This window comes from Haliotis cracherodii, unplaced genomic scaffold (genome assembly GCF_022045235.1).
Source record: "Haliotis cracherodii isolate W230 unplaced genomic scaffold, xgHalCrac1.p SCAF_7, whole genome shotgun sequence".
NCBI classification, from domain to species: Eukaryota; Metazoa; Mollusca; class Gastropoda; order Lepetellida; family Haliotidae; genus Haliotis; species Haliotis cracherodii.
In genome coordinates, this window is record NW_027266330.1 from 41,592,853 (window position 1) to 41,613,175 (window position 20,323).

General features: G+C 44.0%; 1 protein-coding gene across 2 annotated transcripts in view; it reads left to right on the top strand.

Moving 5' to 3' along the window:
• LOC139448541 (muscleblind-like protein 2a) overlaps window positions 1–20,323 on the top strand; it is a 329,809-nt gene that overhangs the window by 122,422 nt on the left and 187,064 nt on the right. Inside the window, exon 1 of one of the 2 annotated variants that reach the window (XM_071230101.1) lies at window positions 17,305–17,383. The exons of the other annotated variant lie outside the window; for it this stretch is intronic. The gene's annotated coding sequence lies outside the window, so the exon portion shown is untranslated. Of the gene's footprint in view, window positions 1–17,304; window positions 17,384–20,323 lie in introns of those variants that run through there. 2 annotated transcript variants of the gene reach the window in all.

Here is a 20,323-nt window from a genome sequence, read left to right on the forward strand (position 1 = left end):
ATGGACCATAGCGGGCGAGCGTGGTGTCAGGACCATGGAGGGTGTACGTGGTTTCAGGACCATGGAGGGTGTACGTGGTGTCAGGACCATGTAGGGTGAACGTGGTGTCAGGACCATGGAGGGTGTACTTGGTGTCAGGACCATGGAGGGTGTACGTGGTGTCAGGACCATGGAGGGTGAACGTTGTGTCAGGACCATGGAGGGTGAACTTGGTGTCAGGATGGACCAGGGAGGTGACCGTGGTGTCAGGACCATGGAGGGTGTACGTGGTGTCAGGATGGACCAGGGAGGTGTACGTGGTGTCAGGACCATGGAGGGTGAACGTTGTGTCAGGACCATGGAGGGTGAACTTGGTGTCAGGATGGACCAGGGAGGTGACCGTGGTGTCAGGACCATGGAGGGTGTACGTGGTGTCAGGATGGACCAGGGAGGTGTACGTGGTGTCAGGACCATGGAGGGTGTACGTGGTGTCAGGACCATGGGGGGTGTACGTGGTGTCAGGACCATGGAGGGTGTACGTGGTGTCAGGACCATGGAGGGTGTACGTGGTTTCAGGACCATGGAGGGTGTACGTGGTGTCAGGACCATGGAGGGTGTACTTGGTGTCAGGACCATGGGGGGTGTACGTGGTGTCAGGACCATGGAGGGTGTACGTGGTGTCAGGACCATGGAGGGTGTACGTGGTGTCAGGACCACCGAGGGTGAACGTGGTGTCAGGACCATGGAGGGTGTACGTGGTGTCAGGACCATGGAGGGTGTACGTGGTGTCAGGACCACCGAGGGTGAACGTTGTGTCAGAATGGACCACGGAGGGTGAACGTTGTGTCAGGATGGACCATGGAGGGTGAACGTTGTGTCAGGATGGACCACGGAGGGTGTACACGTCGTCAGTAGAAGATGTCAGTCTGGGTCATGTAGGGTGTAGGGATGTCAACATGGATCATGGAGGATGGTGGGGATGTCAACATGGATCATGGAGGGGATGTCAACATGGACCATGGAGGATCGTGGATGTCAATATGGATCATGGTGGGGATGTCAACATGGGTGATGGTGGGGATGTCAACATTGATCATGGAGGGGATGTCAACATGGATCACGAATGGGATGTCAACATGGATCATGGAGGATCGGGGATGTCAACATGGATCATGGAGGGGATGTCAACATTGATCACGAAGGGGATGTCAACATGGATCATGGAGGATGGGGGATGTCAACATGGATCATGGAGGATTGGGGATGTCAATATGGATCATGGTGGGGATGTCAACATGGATCATGGAGGGGATGTCAACATTGATCACGGAGGGGATGTCAACATGGATCATGGAGGATGGGGGATGTCAATATGGATCATGGTGGGGATGTCAACATTGATCATGGAGGGGATGTCAACATGGATCATGGAGGATGGGGGATGTCAATATGGATCATGGTGGGGATGTCAACATTGATCACGAAGGGGATGTCAACATGGATCATGGAGGATGGGGGATGTCAACATGGATCATGGTGGGGATGTCAACATGGATCACGAAGGGGATGTCAACATGGATCATGGAGGGAATGTCAACATGGATCATGGAGGATGGGGGATGTCAACATGGATCATGGAGGGGATGTCAACATGGATGATGGTGGGGATGTCAACATGGATGATGGTGGGAATGTCAACATTGATCATGGAGGGGATGTCAACATGGATCATGAAGGGGATGTCAACATGGATCATGGAGGTTGAGGGATATCAACATGGATCATGGAGGATGTGGGGATGTCAACATGGATCATGGAGGTTGAGGGATGTCAACATGGATCATGGAGGATGTGGGGATGTCAACATGGATCATGGAGGATGCGGGGATGTCAACATGGATCATGAAGGGGATGTCAACATGGATCATGGAGGATGGGGGATGTCAACATGGATCATGGAGGATGTGGGGATGTCAACATGGATCATGGTGGGTTGAGGGATGACAATATGGATCATGGAGGAGATATCAACATGGATCATGGAGGATAGGGGATGTCAATATGGATGATGGATCATTGAGGGGATGTCAACATGGATCATGGAGGGGATGTCAACATGGCTCACCAACTGGAACAAACACAGTATCTTAAGGTGGTGTGGTGTGTATCATGATGGTGTGGCTCGATCATTTAATTACCGTAAGAGTGACGCTGCTAGCAGGGTACCTGGGCACAAGGCGTAACATCCGCACCCCGCCTCCTAAACCTGGGCCTTTCTGTGTGTGTTAAAAAGAAATGTTGCACCAATAAAGAAAATGCGACACATGTACTAAGAAGTGCCAGTTGGGACCACCTCCCCGCGATGGGGCCTGGTATGATTGTATGTCAGTACCTGCCATGCGGACGCGTGTGAAGCACCCCGCCAATGGAGATACCTTCTGACGGCTTCTCGAACATGCTTCACAGCCAATACTCAACATATGCCAGTTTTTAGAAGGCACGAGCGTGTAAACATCAACACATCAGAGAAATTAGGGGAGCGATTTCTCTCTGTTTCAGACCGACATGGTGCACATGTTGACTGTCAGAACAGCCGCTACTCCTACTTACCTCTCAAGATCTTTCGATAACGGCGCGAGGTTACGCGCTAATGGAAATATTTGTACCATTACATGATTGTCCAACTTTTTCCTTTTTTCCTTATCACCCATATATGGATGGGCCATGTTGTTTCCTGAAACATCTAGCGTACTGCTATAGGCATGGATCTAGTCGATAAGTCTTCTAATTGTAAGTTGCAACATCTAGCGTGCCGCTACAGGAATGGATCTAGTTGATCCAATTGTAAGTTACAACATCTAACGTACTGCTATAGGCATGGATCTAGTCGATACGTCATCTAATTGTAAGTTGCAACATCTAGCGTACTGTTATAGGCATGGATCTTGTCGATACGTCATCTAATTGTAAGTTGCAACATCTAGCCTGCCGCTACCGGCATGGATCTAATCGATACGTCATCTGTTGTAATTTGCAACATATAGTGTGCTGCTATAGGCATGGATCTAGTCGATACATCATCTAATTGTAAGTTGCAACATCTAGCATGTTGCTATAGGCATGGATCTAGTCTATGCGTCATCTAATTGTAAGTTGCAACATCTAGCGTACTGCTAAAGGCATGGATCTAGTCGATAAGTCTTCTAATTGTAAGTTGCAACATCTAGCGTGCCGCTACAGGAATGGATCTAGTTGATCCAATTGTAAGTTGCAACATCTAACGTACTGCTATAGGCATGGATCTAGTCGATACGTCATCTAATTGTAAGTTGCAACATCTAGCGTACTGCTATAGGCATGGATCTTGTCGATACGTCATCTAATTGTAAGTTGCAACATCTAGCCTGCCGCTACCGGCATGGATCTAATCGATACGTCATCTGTTGTAAGTTGCAACATATAGTGTGCTGCTATAGGCATGGATCTAGTCGATACATCATCTAATTGTAAGTTGCAACATCTAGCATGTTGCTATAGGCATGGATCTAGTCTATGCGTCATCTAATTGTAAGTTGCAACATCTAGCGTACTGCTAAAGGCATGGATCTAATCGATACGTCATCTGTTGTAAGTTGCAACATATAGTGTGCTGCTATAGGCATGGATCTAGTCGATACATCATCTAATTGTAAGTTGCAACATCTAGCATGTTGCTATAGGCATGGATCTAGTCTATGCGTCATCTAATTGTAAGTTGCAACATCTAGCGTACTGCTAAAGGCATGGATCTAGTCGATAAGTCTTCTAATTGTAAGTTGCAACATCTAGCCTGCCGCTACAGGAATGGATCTAGTTGATCCAATTGTAAGTTGCAACATCTAACGTACTGCTATAGGCATGGATCTAGTCGATACGTCATCTAATTGTAAGTTGCAACATCTAGCGTACTGCTACAGGCATGGATCTTGTCGATACGTCATCTAATTGTAAATTGCAACATCTAGCCTGCCGCTACCGGCATGGATCTAATCGATACGTCATCTGTTGTAAGTTGCAACATCTAACGTACTGCTATAGGCATGGATCTAGTCGATACGTCATCTAATTGTAAGTTGCAACATCTAACGTACTGTTATAGGCATGGATCTTGTCGATACGTCATCTAATTGTAAGTTGCAACATCTAGCCTGCCGCTACCGGCATGGATCTAATCGATACGTCATCTGTTGTAAGTTGCAACATATAGTGTGCTGCTATAGGCATGGATCTAGTCGATACATCATCTAATTGTAAGTTGCAACATCTAGCATGTTGCTATAGGCATGGATCTAGTCTATGCGTCATCTAATTGTAAGTTGCAACATCTAGCGTACTGCTAAAGGCATGGATCTAATCGATACGTCATCTGTTGTAAGTTGCAACATCTAGCGTGCCGCTATAGGCATGGATCTTGTCTATACGTCATCTAATTGTAAGTTGCAACATCTAGCCTGCCGCTACCGGCATGGATCTAATCGATACGTCATCTGTTGTAAGTTGCAAAATATAGTGTGCTGCTACAGGCATGGATCTAGTCTATACATCATCTGTCGTAAGTTGCAACATCTAGCGTGCCGCTACAGGCATGGATCTAGTCGATACATCATCTAATTTAACGTTGCAACATCTAGCGTGCCGCTATAGTCATGGATCTAGTCTATACGTCATCTTATTGTAAGTTGCAACATCTGGCGTGCTGCTACAGTCAAGGATCTAGTCTATACGTCATCTCATTGTAAGTTGCAACATCTAGCGTGCTTCTATAGGCATGGACCTAGTCTATAGTCATCTAATTGCGTTTATTCTACCAGAGGTCAATAGCAGCACAGCTTCTGTCTTGTGTGCGTTTCTTCTACCAGTGGTCAATAGTAGCAGTCTATACGTCATCTGTTGTAAGTTGCAACATCTAGTGTGCTGCTATAGGCATGGATCTTGTCTATATGTCATCTGTTGTAAGTTGCAACATCTAGCGTGCTGCAATAAGCATGGATGTAGTCTATATGTCATATATTGTAAGTTGCAATATATATAGACTAACATATAGTCTCTGAAATGAACATATCGTACAGAAAAAAAAACAGTTGTTCAGTTATCTTAATAAAAATCTAATAAAAAGGGAGCCAAGTGATTCTCTTCTCTAAACAAATCTGCAGTGCCAAAATTTCTTGGAATTACAGTAATCTAGACTTGCCAAACATTATAGACTTGCATGGGCTGTAGTTGATATAAATGTATCAGGGTCTGTAAGACAGACTACAATATATAGTGTGCTGCTATAACCATGGATCTAGTCTATACGTCATCTGTTGTAAGTTGCAATATATCGTGTGCTGCAATAGGCATGGATCTAGTCTATAGTCATCTAATTGCGTTTATTCTACCAGAGGGCAATAGTAGCACAGCTTCTGTCTGATGGGCATTAATTCAACCAGAGGTCAAAAGCAGTATAGCTGCTGTCCAGTATACGTTAACTCAATCCGTTTACACGCATTTGAATAGTTGAAATATTTGACATTACATTTGCTTGATGGTATGACTCACATATATGATATGGTTTAACCAATCGGGTAAGTTAGAGTTATTTATAAATCATGTCATGCCACTGGTTATTAATTACATATGAACTATACAAAACACCTTCTTTAACCCGAACAGGAGTGAGCACGGCTTACACAAGTAACCCGTGAAGTGCTAAATCTGTATTGAAGTGAAACCATCGGCCGCATGTCGAGATGAAACTGTTTAGACACAATTATAGTTTTTTTGTTTCTCCCGAGAATGCGTAGATAACGCGAGAGAAGTAAGAAAGACGAGATTTGAGTTGTTCTGCGGACGCGACTCTCATCAGCGCTGAGTGATGGCCGCCATATTTACCTTCTCCGCTGTCAGGGAATGATAAAGCCAGCCACTTTTTTCCACGTTATTTCTGTTTTCTAAATAAAGCTCCCGTCTTGTCTGATGTGGTTTGGATCTCTCGTTCTTGGAATTTCAGGAATGGCGGAAAAGATGAGTATGGAGGGTCGGTAAGGACAAACTAAAAATTCCCGATTCTTGGTCATGTCAAATAACGTTTCCGCTCTCCTGCTGTCATTCTAAGATGCTTGGTAGCGTAAGAAAAACAAATATGTAGCAACATTCTAGGAAAACGCTAACAATAAGACCCCGGCCCGATTGGGAGACAGTACAGTCGTTTGACTGCCACACACGTGAATAAAGTATTTCTACTCTCGAAAGTTGAATGACATATGAATGTATATGCACATGTATTGGAATGCGCACATACAACGAATGCGAACTAAACATTTAAACACCAAGCTATTTAAAACAGTGAATGACAGTTGATATGTGTTACGAGCTGACAAGATGAACATTTTAGATAGCAGCTTGACCTGGTCCACTTTATCTAGCATCTTTCATCGGTGTGGCTGGCTACACGAGTTGCACGTGCACAACATGTCAGACCCGAGGAATACCACCGGCCTGAATACCACATCAAATATCACCGTTGCTCTTTGCATCGCGCTGCGTGTGTGTTACAGCGATATGCCATGTTATGCAACAGTAAGTGTCATGGTGTTGTGTGGTCAGGAAGACGCTAAGTCGATATGAACAAACATTAAACTCAAGGGTGCCTCACAACAAACCAGGACTTCAAATGGTTCATGAAATTCACCCGACAGTGCGTGTGCATCATATTTGGAAACTAGCATCAACACACCAACTGTACATATATCTGGCATCATTCAAACCTTGTGACGTAATCTGTGCACAGTGCCACACCATAGTACCTGACTGTAGAAAACATGTCATCATTGAATGTGAAGGACTCTTACAAGAGAGAAATCAGATGTGCAATAGACTTTCTTCAATGTTGCACATAAACTAAAGAAAGAGTAGGTCGAGTTCCATGATCGATAAAAAAAATAACAAGAAGAGGTTTTGTTGTGAATTATAATATAATGTAGGGAGGGTTAACAAATGATTGATCAACCACAGTTTGAATGAAATTGTGCAATCACAGGTAATGTAAGCTCAAGGTAAACAATGGTGGGGTAGGGTAAGAAATTTCATTTTCAAAAGTTGTCTGAAATGTCACCAAAAAATTGTCGGACACACTACAAAGTTCATTGTCGACACAGTTGCCTTCAATAGCGTGTATGACCTCCAGCTGCCTCAATGCATGCTGTGATACGCTGCCTCATCGATGACGTCAGTCTTCTGATGACGTGGACTTGAATCCGTTGCCACTCGTCTCTCAGGGCCTGCTGCAATTCTTGTCTGTTGACGGGAGACTGATGGTTTGCTCTAATCTGTCTGTCAAGATGGTCCCCCAGATGTTCAGTAGGATTCATATCAGGTGAGTGGGCAGGCCAGGGCAAAACGTCAACGTTCTGCTGGTTTAGAAAGTTCCGAGTCAGTCTTGCAGTATGGGGCCTGGCATTGTCGTGCTGAAAAAATGTCCCCTGCTGTTGGTTTTGTAAGAACGGAAGGACAACTGGCTGCAGAACTTGGCCTCTGTACTGCACAGCGTTCAGGTTTCCCTGTATAATCACCAAATCAGTCTTCTGATCTCCACAAATACCGCCCCACATCATGACACCTCCCCCGCCGAATGGATGGACCTCTCGAATACACGCCGGAGCCAAACGACGTTCCCCTCTGCTTCGATAAACTCGTTCTATGCCGTCATTTCGAAACAAGTTAAACCGACTTTCATCAGTAAACAGCACTCGACGCAAATTTCTCACTTGCCAGCGTCGAACCTGCCACGCCCATCGCAGTCTCAGGCGTCGATGTTGAGCAGTCAGTTTCATTCCTCGGAAAGGACGATAGGCTCGGATTCCAGCAGCACGAAGTCGTCGTAATACTGTACGTTGGCTAATGGGATGTCCAAACGTTGTTGTTGCCGTCGCCGTCGCCGTTACGAATCTGTTTCTCAGGTGAATGAGCCGTATCTGACCGTCTTCCATGTCCGGTGTCTTCCCTGTCTGCCTCTACCGTTGAATCAGCGTGGCTACTGTCAATGGTGTACAACCAAACCTTCTGGCAATTTGGACCTGTGTTGCCCCCATTTCGGCCATACCGATGGCTCTCTCTCTCCCTCTTGTGACAGTGTGGCATTTCTTTTGTGTGCTTTCATCACGCGTGGTTCTACCCTGCAGACGAACGCATTTATACAGCTATTTTTTTTTGTCAAAGGTGGCGCGTTCGGGTGAGGTGTTTTTTGGTACCTGTTCCTGGGCAGTCATATTCCCAATACCCACTTTCCACTAGTTATCGATGTTTTTAAGAAAATTACAAATTGCCAACCTATACTTTCTTTTGCGGATTCGTTTACTTTCATACTATTTGTGACCAGGGTGATACTGCAAAGAGGAACTATTTGCTTTGAGGAGATCGCAACACTTGATGTTGTGATGACTTTAGCACATGGATAAAATGTGTGTTGGTTGTCTCAAAGACATATATCTATATACGTCTTTGCTTGTCTCAAAGTGTGTACATGTGTTATTGTAGGTTTTGCATCAAACAAAGTATGTTCATTTATGATATATGACATAATGTACCTTCATATGTACCCTTCAATTATTGGAGGAAATAAAGAATGTCTCTGCATAAGTACAAAGTGTCTTCTCGGATACGGAAGGAGAGTAATGTTTGCATAATGTCTTTTTTTGTTTCTTGTTTACGTCCATGTTGGCATTTTACTGTTGTGAAGCTTTTCACGCATGGCCCGCCAGGACCGCCGTACATTCCCTAGCTTTACAACTGGTTTTATGATTTCTTGTCCTAGGATCGGTTACAACTTGGAATAGAAAAAACTTGAACTGAAAATAAACAGAAGTTCTCCCTTGTCTCTCATTTTGTCCTACTTTTGTCTATTTCCTGGCATTATGAAGTGCAGGAGATGTAACACAAACAATGTCCGCGTTTTCCATGTATTAAGTTAGGAGTACATCTTGCCAACATGCCACAGAAAGCTGCGTTTTGAAAGCAACACATCATTAACCCTCGTCGTGTCACGTGATAACGGTCACATACGCTGGTCTTTGTTTATTTTCTCGACCATTATTTTGAAAAGTAACACTACCAGAAACACACATGCAGGGCTAATCTCTGAGGGGATATGTAAACTATAGCCTTAACGCTGCATGTTCAGTGAGCGAGACTGTTACCAGACAAGATGGGTGTACAGACTAAACACACTCAGACGGCCACACACGCTACAATGCTATATATGTTCCTTACACCTGCCTTCTGATTTGTGGCGAAGGCAACAGTTAGAAGTCTCTTGTTGGTATAACTTATTCTATGGGCGCCACGACAATGTAACACATGACGGCTCTTCCTCAGTTAAACTGTAGTACTTTGGAAATACCCTGCACACCATCAGCTTGAATGTCAATGCATGGACTTTCGTCGCTATCGCACATTGTCCCAGAAGCAATTGTCCGTATGTCCAGTAATAGCACACAACCTACGCCAATGCCTGTCTGTCTAAAGGATACCATACAGGAGAGACCAACGGTCGTCTGTCCAATGGCTACCATTAGACATGCTTTCCTCCGTTCTATGGTTACCATACAGCAGACACCAACGTCCCTCTGTTCTGTTCTGTGGTTATCATACAGCAGACACCAACGTCCTTCTGTTCTATGGCTACCATACAACAGACATCAACGTCCCCCTGTTCTATGGTTATTATACAGCAGACACCAACGACCCTCTGTTCTATGGTTACCATGCAGTAGACACCAACGATCCTCTGTTCTATGGTTATCATAGAGTATACACCATCGTCCCTCTTTTCTATGGTTACCATACAGCAGACACCAACGTCCTTCTGGCCTATGGTTATCATACAGCAGATACCAATGTCCTTCTGTTCTAGGGTTACCATACAGTAGACACCAACGTCCTTCTTTTCTATGGCTACCATACAGCAGACACCAACGTCCCTCTGTTCTTAGGTAACCATACAGTAGACACCAACGACCCTCTGATCATACAGAAGACATTAACGTCCTTCTGTTCTATGGTTACCATACAGTAGACACCAACGTCCTTCTTTTCTATGGTTATCACTCAGTAGACACCAACGATCCTTTGTTCTAAGGATACCATACAGTAGACACCAACGTCCCTCTGTTCTATGGTTACCATACAGCAGACACCAACGTCCCTCTGTCCTATGGTTACCATACAGAAGACACCAACGTCCTTATGTTCTATGGCTACCATACAGCAGACACCAACGTCACTCTGTTCTATGGCTACCAATGTCCCTCTGTTCTATGGTTACCATACAACAGACACCTATGTCCTTCTGGTTTATGGTTACCAAACAGCAGACACCAACGTCCCTCTGTTTTCTGGTTACCATACAGCAGACACCAACGTCCCTCTGTCTTATGGTTACCATACAGAAGACACCAATGTGCTTCTGTTCTATGGCTACCAACGTCCCTCTGTTCTGTGGTTACCATACAGCAGACACCAACGTCTTCCTGTTCTATGGTTACCATACAGAAGACATTAACGTCCTTCTTTTCTATGGTTATCACTCAGTAGACACCAACGATCCTTTGTTCTAAAGATACCATACAGTAGACACCAACGTCCCTATGTTCTATGGTTACCATACAGCAGACACCAACGTCCTTCTGTTCTATGGTTACCTTACAGCAGATACCAACGTCCCTCTGTTCTATGGTTATCATACAGCAGACACCAACGTCTCTCTGTTCTATGGTTACCAAACAGCAGACCCCAACGTCCCTCTGTTCTTAGGTAACCATACAGTAGACACCAACGACCCTCTGATCTAAGGATACCATACAGTAGACCCCAACGTCCTTCTCTTTCATGGTTATCATACAGCAGATACCAACGTCCCTCCGTTCTTAGGTTACCATACAGCTGACACCAACGATCCTCTATTCTATGGTTAACACACAGCAGACACCAACGATCCTCTATTCTATGGTTACCATACAGTAGATGCAAACGATCCTCTATTCTATGGTTACCATACAGTAGATGCCAACGATCCTCTGTTCTATAGTTACCATACAGTAGATGCCAACGATCCTCTATTCTATGGTTACCATACAGCAGACACCAACGTCTCTCTGTTCTATGGTTACCAAACAGCAGACCCCAACGTCCCTCTGTTCTTAGGTAACCATACAGTAGACACCAACGACCCTCTGATCTAAGGATACCATACAGTAGACACAAACGTCCTTCTGTTTCATGGTTATCATACAGCAGATACCAACGTCCCTCTGTTCTTAGGTTACCATACAGCAGACACCAACGATCCTCTATTCTATGGTTACCATACAGTAGATGCCAACGATCCTCTATTCTATGGTTACCATACAGCAGACACCAACGATCCTCTATTCTATGGTTACCATACAGTAGATGCCAACGATCCTCTATTCTATGGTTACCATACAGCAGACACCAACGATCCTCTATTCTATGGTTACCATACAGTAGATGCCAACGATCCTCTGTTCTATAGTTACCATACAGTAGATGCCAACGATCTTCTATTCTATAGTTACCATACAGCAGACACCAACGATCCTCTGTTCTATGGTTACCATACAGTAGATGCCAACGATCCTCTATTCTATGGTTACCATACAGTAGATGCCAACGATCCTCTATTCTATGGTTACCATACAGCAGACACGAACGATCCTCTGTTCTATGGTTACCATACAGTAGATGCCAACGATCCTCTATTCTATGGTTACCATACAGCAGACACCAACGATCCTCTATTCTATGGTTACCATACAGCAGACACCAACGATCCTCTGTTCTGCGGTTACCGTACAGTAGATGCCAACGATCCTCTGTTCTATGGTTACCATACAGTAGATGCCAATGACCATCATTATAACAATACCACATCGAAGGGTATCGTTAGTCAGTTGCAATCCGGCGGTTACAGACGAACAAGTACTGTGTCCAGTAAAACTCTTGATGTCTCACATGTGTTGGAGCTTGTGTTTCGGAAGCCTTAGTTTCCGTCGTGCAACATCCGGCGTAGAAGGTGTATTTGATACATTACACGCGGCCAGATGGGGATAGATTCCTCGCCAGCGACTGCAATCGACCTTCTCACTGTCAACACAATAATATTGGTCTTATACAGCGCCTACCCTACCAGAAGTAACTGGGCTAATCTCAAACCTGCCGATTCCACATAACTTATGTGTACCATTCACTATGAAACATATGAAGCATTGATTCGTGAAGACATGTTTTTACTTTCTGGATTGCAGGATCTATTGATAGATCTAGGGTTGTTTGGACTGTTCTGACCCACAGGCTTACTTTATAGGAGGTTGGGGGGGGGGGGGGGGGGGAGGGGGTACTGACAGTGGGGTACTGGACTTTTATAAATTAGTTTTACCACCATTAGTGACAGACGACGTTTGTCTCGCATATATGATCAGTGTTTAAAAAATATCAATGTTTACATATGTCCGAGGCATTAAGTAAAAAAAACATTGATCGAATCGAATGTACATGTCAGTTGCGTTCCGTACACCAGGAACTTCCTCGGGTCACTAACAATGATAAAACATGGCATTAATGGCATACTGGAACTACTTGTCTCGAGAATGTATATACATAGGAAATAAATGATAAGTGGGAGTTGTTTATATTACAATAAAACACTGCAGGGAGAATAAACCATGAGGGGCTGCACCCTACAATGTTTTATTGTACGATAAACAACGAACATGAACAATGAAGAACGAAGCGTGGTTTATTTCACGATAATACATTGTCCGATCATGACGTTATATCTGGAGATTCGAACCTGCGCTCGCAACTCAGTGACGTTGTATATATGAAGACGTTATTTTTGAGAGAGGAATATCTAGTGAGTTGTTCCCCATAGGTGTAGCTGGACAACGCAGATAAACACGATGGCCGAACGATCGCATCCCAAAGCGTGATAGATATGACACTCGGTATTGGGAGAAAAGGTACAGGAAACCGACGTAAAGATTGTGAGAAGATGCGGGAATACCCACCTGTTCATGAAAATGGACTTATCCAACATTGCCGAGGTCGAATTCTATTGTTGGAGTTATCTTTGTTTAAATACGGGTCAATATTTTTAAAGCTTGTATATTTTATCATCATCCTTAAACAGGCTGAACATAATGTTGATATCTCATATAAGAAAAAAATCACTCCCACTCGTCGTTTATTTAGTATACATATATGGATATTTATACAATCTAAATTAATCTCGCATGGCAAGAATGCATTCAATATTGCGAAAAAGAGTATTTACCTTTATCGGGATACTTATGTTAAAATTATCAAATGAAATTCTATAGAGCATTCATCACTGATTTTGTGCATAATCTAGGAACGCGTACATCATGACATGTACTCAGCAGAAAGAAACACACAGAGTCATCAGGGCACTATTTTATTTATAGGATGAGCCGTTTCAGAGCACACATGGATAATATTTGATCTGGGACAGGTGTTTCTACATACTCAGACTATCGTTTATTGAGCACTCAATCAGATTTCGCGACTTCAGTGAATGTCACTTATCGATTTGTTCACCTGACCTTTAGTTAATCTCCTATAGTTTTTTTGCAATGCTTAATGATTTATCGCCAAGCCCCTGTAACCGAGATACCCTCCTGGATCACAGTGACCCCAGTGCCGCTCGAAAACCAGTATCGTCGTTAAAGCAGTTCCATACCTCGATCACGGGAGATAAACCGTCAACGGACATGTATTGTCCTTATGTTATGTCAGGTACAAACACCAGCACAGGACGTGTGTTGTCCCTATGTTATATCAGGTACATACACCAGCAGAGGACGTGTGTTGTCCCTATGTTACATCAGGTACATGCACCAGCAGAGGACGTGTGTTGTCCCTATGTTACATCAGGTACAAACACCAGCACTAGTGATGGTAGAGTTTGTCACGTGTGTGTGGCAGTATACTAGTGATGGTAGAGTTTGTCACGTGTGTGTGGCAGTATACTAGTGATGGTAGAGTTTGTCACGTGTGTGTGGCAGTATACTAGTGATTGTAGAGCTGGTCACGTGTGTGTGGCAGTATACTAGTGACGGCAGGGCTTGTCACGTGTGTGTGGCAGTATACTAGTGATGGTAGAGCTGGTAACGTGTGTGTGGCAATATACTAGTGATGGTAGAGTTTGTCACGTGTGTGTGGCAGTATACTAGTGATGGTAGAGTTTGTCACGTGTGTGTGGCACTATACTAGTGATAGTAGAGTTTGTCACGTGTGTGTGGCAATATACTAGTGCTGGTGACGTGTGTGGCAGTATGTTAGTGATTGTAGGGCTGCTATTTTAGTATCCAGTTTGTTACTGGAACCTTGACCTAAAACTTCACTGAAGATGTAGAAAGCGAGTGGCTTTGACACTTTGCATTTCCTATCTTCCCTGCGTGACAAGAATTGCATTTAAATGCGCCCGTAGGTTATCAATGATAAAATATCTGTGTACTTAGCCCAGTTACTGGTTGTTACTTGTGTCACTTGCAGACGATGGTTCTTTATTGTCAGCCATCGATCATATTCTTAGTCAATAGTGGACAGCAACTATTTCACAACTGAAACATATTTAGCATATCATCTATTTGTCTGGGGGCGGGGCGGGGTGCTGGTGGGGTTGGGTTTGGGATTTCGTATCGAAGTTGGATACTTTTGTATTTATTATTTTGATAAAAAAACAAAAAACTATGAGCCTGATTTTTTTTCAAGAAATATACCTTGCAACAATGTCATTTTTGTGGCAAGCAATTTCTTTCTTATGCTATCTGAAGCATAATCATTTTCGGGGACAATTTGTTTTTTCGATAAAATCACACGTGAGAAGTGTGTGATACCACATATGAATGTTCAATGTATACGTACGTGAGGCTGTATTCAACATATGGATGGTCAATGTATACGTACGTGAGGCTGCAGTCGACAACTGATACCAAATATGGATGTTCAATGTATACGTACGTGAGGCTGCAGTCGACAACTGATACCAAATATGGATGTTCAATGTATACGTACGTGAGGCTGCAGTCGACAACTGATACCAAATATGGATGTTCAATGTATACGTACGTGAGGCTGCAGTCGACAACTGATACCAAATATGGATGTTCAATGTATACGTACGTGAGGCTGCAGTCGACAACTGATACCAAATATGGATGTTCAATGTATACGTACGTGAGGCTGCAGTCGACAACTGATACCAAATATGGATGTTCAATGTATACGTACGTGAGGCTGCAGTCGACAACTGATACCAAATATGGATGTTCAATGTATACGTACGTGAGGCTGCAGTCGACAACTGATACCAAATGTGGGAATGAGACATGGATGGGGTGGAGGATGTAATTTTGTATCGAGATTAAATATTCTTTTAGATACGGCTGCAAAACGAGATGTTTTTTTTATTTAATAAAGCTATGAGCCTGAATTTTGTTAAAAGAAAACTACCTTGCAATATCTTTTCAAAGAACTTAATTTTTTACCTCCTTTATTTTACATGTTACGAACTGAAAAAAGTATGCAATCGGAACAATTCATTGACAGCAGTATACAATTCTTTATATCATAAATCATTTTCATTCATTCACTCGGAACAAAGAATCCGTAATCAACAACAATTCACAGAGACATAGGCACACTTGTCTGACTGCAACCTGTAGGCCGGTGTTGTAACCAGCAGAAGAAAGCCAGTTGCCGTGGGCTACTTCTGTGATGTGAAGGGCTTGTGTTTGTGTACATAGCGTGGGCAGCCTCCCACCCGGCCTTGTGCACGAGTTTTATAAATACCATTTTAGATGTGGAGTGACGCTGATAAAGCTGCCTATTTCCGCCCATGAAGCGTATGTCCATGGTGACAGTGTATGGTCAATTCCATGTGGTCGCCTACTGTAGCTGCCACTGCTGTGGCGGGGGTACCAGAAGTCAGGGCTATCGCTAAACACCCACTTCATGTTCAGCAAGCAACACCAGAAATCCAGTCCCGCGAAATACATATAACTTCATCGAATACATTCTTCATCAGTTTTACATTAGAAAATATCCAAGCCGTTCATTAATTTCTTACATAATTACTTCTTACATGATGCACACTCTTCAAATTGTCCACAGCGTTATATACAAGTAGCGCAACTTTGCCGTCTGTTTGGTGCAACTCAAGCATGCATGTAGTGTGTTTGAGCTGGGGCATCACAAGCTCTGGTCATTGTCGGAACCTGTTACTTACCAGCCAGTCCTGCTAAACAGGTTCTGTTGGGGTACACACAGCCTGAGAATACTGTATAGAGGATACCGCATGTCCTCCTATACATGACAATTAAAGAACATTTGTGAGAAACCAGTTGAGCGGGCTTAACATTTTGTTGTCGTCAACGTCGTGAATCCATGTTTGTCCCGTGTGTTGGGCCAGCGGGGAGGGAGGGGGCTCCCAGATGCAGCTTGGTAACTGTGCTATTAAAGTCTAGAGATAATCTAATAAGGAATAGGCATGAGAGAACTGAAACCTTACTTATTTTGTTTTTCAATTTTACACATACAATGGACATTGACGCCAATAAGGCTTGAACCCAGATCAACATACGGTGTTGTTCTTTACTTAGGGCAGTACTTCTGGAGCATCACTCAGGAAGGAGAGGTTGTATAGTTTTCAGACTTGAATATTGATCAAGGCTTTCAAACGTTACTTTCAGAATAATGAAAATGGTTTAAAATATTTTGGGACGAAACCCATATAGCATACAAATGAAAACATACTTTGCCCGACTATTTGCATTTTCACAGGTGATGTTATAGTTAGTGACGCCCGTTACTACAACATATAGATAGGGCCCTGCAAACACATTAATAATAATAATAATAATAATAATAATAATAATAACAACAACAACAACAACAACAACAATAATAATAACAACAACAACAACAGCAACAACAACAACAACAAAAACAGATTGTAGATGTGTATAAATGTATGTTGATGAAATCATTAGCCAGTGTGCCGACGTTGCCACGAGGTAGACAACTATTGTGTGTCGGTGCGCTTTGACATAGACAGGGACTGGAGACGTTCCATCATAAACATATCGAATATAATAACACAAGAATGCCCCAGCACCTGTGTCACATCACGTGATCTTGTCTAAGGTTGAGGCGACCTTGGCATAAAGGAAGCCTTGTGCAGAGCCCATGTTAACAACAATCATCCATTCTTTACTGCATTGTAAATCCGTTTACAGGTTTATCTGATTTTCCTGGACCCCAGAAAAAGTAAAGAGGACATGGTGTGAGTATAAATGATGTAAGGAGTGTGTCTTTGTCGCGTGCACGTGTCAACTGAGCCAATAGCTCAAAGCATTCACACGGCTAGTCGCTTATGGCTGTAAGGTAAAAATGATATATCCACAAAGCTTTCAAGCAACAGTGGACCTTACCGTTACATTCATGTGTTACTGGTCCCATAAGGGTGTAACTCACGCCCCTCCATTGAGAGATAAAAGTGCAACGTGCCGTTTTCCATGCCATGAAGACAAAGGGGATGTATATATTGATATTTTTTAGAACAAAATAAATCAATACAGGTTGTAGAAGGTCACCACACACGGCAACTAAAAATTACATGGTAAGTGATCCAAAATGACTCCAACCCTCACCCTAACCCTAACCCTGTCTGGACGCCAGGATATCCCAACGTAGGGAAATGTAAACGGAATTACATCTAAACCTTTATTCTCAAATTGTTAAGCCGAAGAGTGCTTCTAACTGGTGCCAGAGTGCCAGGCTCAGAGATATGTCTACTTCACCACAGCACATGATGGAATGTCTGGAGGATACACAGTGACATGACATGACACCAACTATTTTATGCGCTCAATGCCAAATGCAGCCCTTCTACAACTGCTAAAATCTCAAAAATATCAGACACAAAATCTATAAAAAAAATCGGAGGCAAAGAATGATGTCTGGGGCGAGGAACCGCAGTGAATATCAAATAAAAACCATTCCTGACAGGGAAAAAGTTAATTATGTGGCTGCGACCCTAGGTTGGAGCTCTGTAGGGGATTTGGAAACCGCTAACGCTTGCACTTGCTATTGCTGTCTCGCCAAATATTGATCCACAGACAGCGTTGGGAGGGAGGGGCTTTTGGGTCATAGACCTTCACATGATCGGAGTAGTAGAAAAACTGACCACACTTACATAACTTATTTGTTTATACAGACAGTGTGATTAAATGAGGTTGTAGCCCACACGAGGATACGTGATTCGTTGGAAAACGTCATGCAGAATGAGTGTATTGTAATGTCTACAGATACATTCAGGATTAACGTTAGACATTAGATGTTAAAGTCTTGGGGTTCAGAGGAATAACAGAGTATTTAACATTCTGAAATGTCACGGTCTACGGGCTGTCATACACTGCGGCACGTGCTGGATGACACCGACTGCGTCACGGTCTATAAGCTGTCGCGCACTGTGGCACGTGCATGATGACACCGACTGCGTCACGGTCTATAGACTGTCGCGCACTGTGGCACATGCTGGATGACACCGACTGCGTCACGGTCTATAGGCTGTCGCGCACTGCGGCACGTGCTGGATGACACCGACTGCGTCACGGTCTACAGGCTGTCATACACTGCGGCACGTGCTGGATGACACCGACTGCGTCACGGTCTATAAGCTGTCGCGCACTGTGGCACGTGCTGAATGACACCGACTGCGTCACGGTCTATAGGCTGTCGCGCACTGCATGTGCTGGATGACACCGACTGCGTCACGGTCTACAAGGTGTCATGCACTGCGGCACGTGCTTGATGACACCGACTGCGTCACGGTCTACAGGCTGTCGCGCACTGTGGCACGTGCTGGATGACACCGACTGCGTCACGGTCTACAGGCTGTCGCGCACTGTGGCACGTACTGGATGACACCGACTGCGTCACGGTCTATAGGCTGTTGCGCACTGCACGTGCTGGATGACACCGACTGCCTCACGGTCTATAGGCTTTCGCGCACTGCATGTGCTGGATGACACCGACTGCGTCACGGTCTATAGGCTGTCGCGCACTGCACGTACTGGATGACACCGACTGCGTCACGGTCTATAGGCTTTCGCGCACTGCATGTGCTGGGTGACACCGACTGCGTCACGGTCTACAAGGTGTCACGCACTGCGGCACGTGCTTGATGACACCGACTGCGTCACGGTCTACAAGGTGTCATGCACTGCGGCACGTGCTGGATACACCGACTGCGTTACGGTCTACAAGGTGTCACGAACTGCGGCACATGCTGGATGACACCGACTGCGTCACGGTCTACAGGCTGTCGCGCACTGCGGCACGTGCTTGAGGACACCGACTGCGTCACGGTCTACAGGCTCCAGCGCTCTGCTGTCTCACGTGGCCTGTGGTGTAAGTATAGCTGAGACTGCAACCACACTGTGGGGATTACAAGTTGTTTTCTCAAGGAGAGGCAAACTACGGACGAAGACGTCATAAGGGGTCCGGACCCCTCCTTTTTAAAATCAAATGTATGTATGTGGTAGGCAGTACCACTGACGTAGAGAGGATTTTGATATTTAATTTGGACCCCTCCCTTTTGAGAATGCTGGATCCGCCCTTGAACGGTTTTCGTCCGTAATTTTTTTTATCTTAACTGTACATTTTACGTCTTATAATGTCTCTCCTTCTAAACAGGATATATCTTATAATTTACAACTTTCATTCAGTTGTTTATTTATAGATCACTTTGACAGTACCCAATAAGAATACCCTCATTACGTTCTGTTAAATCCCAAGACGAATAGCAAGTCCTGCTCTCCTGTGGTGGTCGGCCAGTTGGGATAGTTGCATTTCGTCTGTGCTCATTGCTATTAATGACTGGGCTATACGTTTCTTCTTGTGGCTGGGAAAATATGCCCGTAATGTTGCCCTAATGTGATTTGATCGAAGACAATTCCATTGTATATCTTTCGGGGAAGAATAGACAAATTAAACCGTTTACTTAAACATGTTTCCAATCACCGAAACAACAACTAATAATTATAATCTAAGTATGTTTCAATTCGAAGTAGTCTGTTATCGTATTTGACAAACAATAATTATAAATAGATCTCACCCGTTTTGCCTTTATTTTGATAAAAGCTAATTATGAAACATACAAGATTTAGTGCATGACTGGGACCACATGCAACACATTGCCAGTCTTCATTGATTATTTTGA